This window comes from Saimiri boliviensis, chromosome 2 (genome assembly GCF_048565385.1).
Source record: "Saimiri boliviensis isolate mSaiBol1 chromosome 2, mSaiBol1.pri, whole genome shotgun sequence".
NCBI classification, from domain to species: Eukaryota; Metazoa; Chordata; class Mammalia; order Primates; family Cebidae; genus Saimiri; species Saimiri boliviensis.
In genome coordinates this window covers 212,055,220-212,061,219 of record NC_133450.1, presented here as the reverse complement: position 1 = coordinate 212,061,219, position 6,000 = coordinate 212,055,220, and the positions used below count along the sequence as shown (strand labels likewise).

The following is a 6,000-nucleotide window of genomic DNA, read 5'->3' as shown; positions in this document are numbered from 1 at the left end:
TCTTTTCCTATGCCTTCCTGCCCTTCCGTGTGGTTGCTTTAATGCTTTCTATTCTTGCCTCATTTTCAAGGGACTAGGAATCTGCATTGCTGATTTGGTTTAAATCAGAAGGGAAGCAAAGTAAACAAACATACAGAATGTGCACTGTGTGGGAATTTAGATGATACGGGGGCTTTATTTTCCGCTTCAGGGAGAGGCCCCATGTTAGGGACTTCTCAGGCTGATTGCGGAGTCTTTTGTTTCTTATTTTCATGTCTCAGTCCCTGCACCCTCACCCCTTCTCCGCCTCTGGTGGTCTCCAGAGAACTTCGCGTCCCCTCAGCTTCTCACTCCTACATCCTGCCTACGTAGAGAAGCTCTTGCTTCATTCTGGGAGGTTACGTGGGCTCTCGCCTACACACCGAGAGAAACAAACAGTGCCAAACACTCACAGAGAGACGCGCAGACACAAGCGGACCCACACGGGCACCTCCCGAGACAAAACCCACACTCGATGGATACACGCGGCCATGGGAACACCCCGGGCCCCAGAAACACTCAGGTACTCTCAGCGCACACAGTACAGTCACGCTCAAGAGCACCACGATCCCGGGGTTGCGCAGATACCTGGTCCCTTCAGATGCTCGTGCGCATAGACACAACACCGGACACCCCCCCCCACCCACGAAACTCCCCATAGCTCAGCCCCCATCCCCCCTTCCCCCCTCCCGGGCCGCCCTTCCCTCCAGGCGGCCTCCGGACTCTCCTCCTCTCGCTTCTCCTCCTCCTCTGCCTAAAGATGTACAAAACACTCCTCGGAAGCAAGCCTGCGCTCGGCTCCTCCCTCCCCGCCCCCTAGCCGCGGCTCCCCCATTCATTTTCGGCTGTCCCCGACTAAGTCCCTCCCCCCGCGTAGCCCGGCCTCCGCTGCTCCCCGCCCGGAGACCGCGGCGCACTTGGACTTCCCTCTCCATTCGCCAGCCGCCGTGCTCCCGGTCCCCACGGCTGCAAACTGATCCAGCCGGGCGGGGGGGAGGAGGAGAGCGCAGGCGAGCGAACCCACGAGAGAGGGAGAGAGCGAGCAAGAGCGAGCCAGATCGAGGAGAGCGCCAGAGCCGGGAGGCAGAGGGAGTGGGGACCGCCTTCAGGAGCCTGGATTCATGCCTGTCCTCGGGACCAGCGAAGGGGACTTGACGGCTGAGTATGAGCCAGGCTGCTAGGAGCCAGGTACCCCCACGCCTGCAGTCCCCGCGCCGTCCCCGGAATGCGAGCTGGACGCAGGGCTCTCCCAAGTTCCCACCGAGCCGAATAAAAAGCGTCCGCCCGCAGCTCTCCGCCAAAGACGGACATTGACTCCAGGTAAGGCGGCGCCGGGTACAGCGCCCTGCAAGCCCTGCTGCCCTTGGACCCGGCCCCGGACCGCATTCGGGGCACCTCCCGTGCGCCCCCGCCCCTCCCCCTCCCGGCACCCTGGTCCGCTGGTCACCTGGCCTCCCCTCCGCCGCCGCCTCCAAGTCTTCTCCCGCTCCAGGGAGGGGGTTCCTGCGCCCAGGGCTGAAAGGGTTAACTGCGGGTTGGAGTGAGTGGCGTGTGTGTCCCCGCGCGCTCCTGACGTGTGTACCATGGTGGGAACTTGGTGTGGTGCTAGTGTGAGTGTGCGTGTGCGGTATCGTTTGGGTTTGATGCGTGTGTTTGTGGTGTGTGTGTGTGTGTGTGTGTGTGTGTGTGTGTGTGTATGGGAGGGGTGAAGACAGAGAGGTCCTATAACCTACTTACGGCGCGATGTGTGTGTGTGCATGTTTGTACGTATGTGTTTGTATGTGTGCGCTTGTGTGTCTTTTTAATGAGATCTCTCCAGCTTACATGGAATGGGACCCCTTTACTATAAGATCACGTAGTCATCGGGAAACCCACTGTGGACTTCCTCTAGAGGCCCTGGGTTTGGGGTTTAGGGAGAATTATGGGGCTGTATGTAGATGGCACCTTATTTAGCCCAGTGTTGGTACCCTTGAAGGAAAATTCCTCCAAACGGTGGAATCCTGCTACACTGGGACCCACCGCTTAGTATGAAAGAGACATGGCCAAGCCCCGAGACAAATGAGACGCTGTCACTTTAAATTCCACACTGGGCAGACTCCAGGATTCTGATGGGAATTTGGAGACACTGGATAGTGGGTGACAGAGAAAGGGGGAAGTCAGTGGTGGGCTCCTTATCTGGGGCTTGGCAAGTCTGGGATAGGGATCTACCCTGCCTCCCCCGTTGGCAATCAACACAGCCCCTCTGGCTTCTGGTGCTTTGGGGGAGGATCTGGGCAAGTTTGCATGGATCCCCCTCAGGGAAAAGGAGAAAGCGTCCTCGGGGACTTGCTTATCCATCACAGTTTCAAAGGGTCTCAGAGGAAATTTCATTTGGGGGCAGCTCTGGATGATATGGAAGGAGATGGATGGGGCACTTTCCTAAGATAGATTCATCTTTCCCCATTTCAGTCAGGGAAGCCCCCAGATAATCTCTTCCTAAATATGCCTCTCCATGGCTCCACTGGAGTTAGAAGGATATTGGGAGAAGGCAGAGAGGTGGAGAGAGGTGGGGAGAGACAGAGACAGAGAGACAGAGAGACAGAGACAGAGACAGAGACAGAGAGAGAGAGAGAGAGAGAGAGAGAGAGAGAGAGAGAGAGAGAGATTATTTCAGTACTGAGGGAGATCTACAATTTGAAAAGGGGCTGTGAGTGGGGAACCCACGACAGAATGTGGCAGTAATTGACTTAAATTGCTGTCGGTTTGCACATCGCATCTCTCACTTGGCACCAAAATACTGCCAAGGGCAGGGGGGCGGTGGAAGAATCTCAGCCAGAAAAGCAGTTTGGGTTAAGGCCCTCTTTATTGTTTCCTCCACCTCCTGGGGGGCTCTCTAGGTAGGTCCCTTGGCCACCCTGCCTTGGTACTGTTGGGCTTGGGCTCTGGGGCCAGCCATTGATTTGATTCCCAGCTGCCTCTTAAAGGCTTGCCCTACTCAGCAAAAATGCTGAGTTTTACTGCTGTTAGCATGGCTTCCAGACTCGGCAGCTGTTACTTTCTCAAGGTAAGCGGCAGCCGTTCTGCTCTCAGACAGGGAGGCTGGGAGAAGACAAGGGCTGTGACGCTGGGACACAGCTTCACATTTAGCTCAGCTTGGAGGGACCACTGAAAACCTTAGGGGAAAAAAGTAGAAATACACTTGGCATAAAAAATTTACACATATATATCCTAGGAAAAAAATCTATCTATCTATATATATATATGTACATACACATACACACATATATATATGTATATATATTTTCTGGGGAGAGAGAAAAGCAAACGTGTTTGTAGGAACCTGCCCTGGTGGGTGAGTTCTACCTGCAGGCACTTGCACACATACCATTCTCTGTCCAGAGGCTGATACCTCAGGCTGAAGCCTTCACACAGCCACAGAAAATCTCCTTTAGGAAACTCATGTCAGAGCAGAGCTCCCTTGATTATCTTGCGTAGGAGGTATTAGGGCCAAGGAGGAGACCCCTTTTGGGGAACTGCTTCCTTTTCTCTCTTTCCAAATTTGTAGACGATTGAAGCTGGAAGGAATATTAAAGAGCAGAAAGACAGGACTCTGTGGCCTAAGGAGGGAATAAGAATTCCACAACATTTGGTAATGAGTTAGTGGCATGCCCAGGACTAGAATCTAGGCTTATCAGCTAGATCAATACCCTTTCCACTCTTCCCATACTGCCTGGGACTGTTTACTGCTCTCACTCCTGTCCTGACACCCTGCCACCATGATCCCAAGCCAGACAATCGCTTGTCTTCCCTCATCAAACTTCACATTTTCAGAGATGGATTTCAAGGTTTTTCTATCTGGAAACATGAGCCCAAAGAGAAAAAGTCCAATGTGCGTGCACACACACACACAAACACACACACACACACACACACACACACACACACACACATGGGATGTGGGGGGGAGGAGAGAGAAAGCAAGAGAGAGAGAGAGAGAGAGAGAGACATAGATTCTTTCTCCAATATCTTTAGAGAATTACCCAGGTAAGGACTCAGTACTGACTATGACTAGTAGGCAGAACCCAGCAAAGTGTCTGGTCTGTATCTGAGCTTTTTATTAAGGAATGCACTGCTTTCCAGAGAGCAAAATGTACACCCATCCACCAATGCAAATGCTTCAGGCAAATTAATTTCTTTATATTAATTAGAATCTCACCCCTATACATTTCTACTTGTTCTAGGCACAGGAGCACATGCAAGCACACATGCATAGGTGTGCTCACACACACATGTGCACACAAAGATCCAGAAACCTTTTCTACTTGCTACATTTCCAAAAAAGAGAATCTCCGCAGCAAATTGTGTTCTCTCGTATAAAGCATCTCCCACGTGAAGACTAGGACTCATGAACTCCAGGGAAGGAGAAACGTAAAGCCCTGTGAAAGAGGGACCCTGGAGAAGTCAGAATCGAGTTCACTCAAAAGTGTGCTCTTAGACTTCTAGATGCCTCTTTCGGGGTGCTGGCGAGTACTGAAAAACATGGGGATTTTAGGCCCATCCGCAATAGAGCCTTTTCCATGCAGGATTTTCCGGGGCTAGATGGCACTTTAGCTCCCAGAAGGGGGAGCTGTGACTCCATTTCAACCAAGGAGAAACAGCTCAGAGATTCCAAATCAGCTGTTGGGCCCCCGCTGAGTTTAGGCGACCCAGCTCTGGCTGCAATGAATGTCTTCACCACCGGTGCAGGCAGGGACTGTAAAAACACCCTCCCCTGATCGGTTCAAATTCAACATCTCTTTCTTAGTGCGTGCAAGAGTTTATGTTATTGATCATAAAGTCCTCTATTTTTCTGTAAAGGTCTTTGCCCAAAGGTCTTTCAGTTGTGCAAGGAGACATCTTTTGCTTTGCAACCTCTCTTTCCCCATCCCAGTTCCTTAGAGGAAATCACCAGTACATTATCACTTGAACAGGCCATCAAGGTTAGACATAACGTACCCTTCTTTTTCTGCTTTTCCCTTGCTGAAATACAAAGCTTAACAAATTGGCTGCTGAACTACTGGAAACCATGTTAAAGACAAGATGGAGGTCATGTGAAAAAGACAAGTCCTTAAATGTCATTCTTCAAATAATTTCTCCAGTAGTGCTCCTTTCTGCAAAGACCATCTTTATTATTCTTTTCCTCCATGTCCTATATTTGGCCATGACTTTTAAAAAAATTCTACCCATATTTCAACATCTAGCTCAAATGACCCTTCTAAGGAATCTTCTCAATACCTTATTTTGGAATTAATCTCTTTATCACTTGATGTTTGTGTACCATTTTATCCGAAACACTATTTTAGTTTGTGTCTCCGTCTGCCCTGCTTTATAGCGCCTGGGGTATAGGTCTATCTCACCCTCTTCAGGATGGTCTAAGAAGCATCTTTGTATTCCAGAGTCTGTCACAGAGTAGTTGCTTTATAAATATTTGCTCTTGCATTTCATGTTGCATCTCAATAGCAGCTGTCCTCTCTCTGTCTCTCACACTTTCTAGCTGACAATTGCTTCACATTCATTTAAAGCAATGCCATTATGGCATTTTTGCCCGTATCAAGAATATGGCGATTCCAATGACATTACAGACAGATCAAAATTAGACCCTACTTGGAAGTGAACATTGACTTCCTGTAATCCAGGGTCTTTTGTTTTGTTCTCTCATATAGTCCTTCTTTCCACCGAGTGAGGCAGGTACAGCCCCTTTTACAGAAGAGGAAAATGAAGCCCCGGCTGGGTAGACTCCTTGACCAAGGTCACACAACCATGACAGCTAGCATTTGAATCTGTCCTCTTTTCTGCATCATCTCTGCTGTTTTCACTGGACCACTGAGTTAATGGTAACTGTTATGAATGACTGGCAACATCGGGTTGTTCAATAGATGCTAGGAATAGCTGAGACGTATTATGAACTCTTTGAAATTGATGGTAGGAAGGTGTCTTGGAGCCACTGGATCAAAGAAAACCTCT

At 50.1% G+C, this 6,000-nt stretch overlaps 1 protein-coding gene across 1 annotated transcript in view; it reads left to right on the top strand.

Moving 5' to 3' along the window:
• Positions 1-901: 901 nt before the first annotated feature.
• Positions 902-6,000, top strand: part of BRINP1 (BMP/retinoic acid inducible neural specific 1) — a 204,440-nt gene continuing 199,341 nt past the window's right edge. The window contains exon 1 of the mRNA XM_003925186.3: positions 902-1,338. The gene's annotated coding sequence lies outside the window, so the exon portion shown is untranslated. The remainder of the gene's footprint in view (positions 1,339-6,000) is intronic.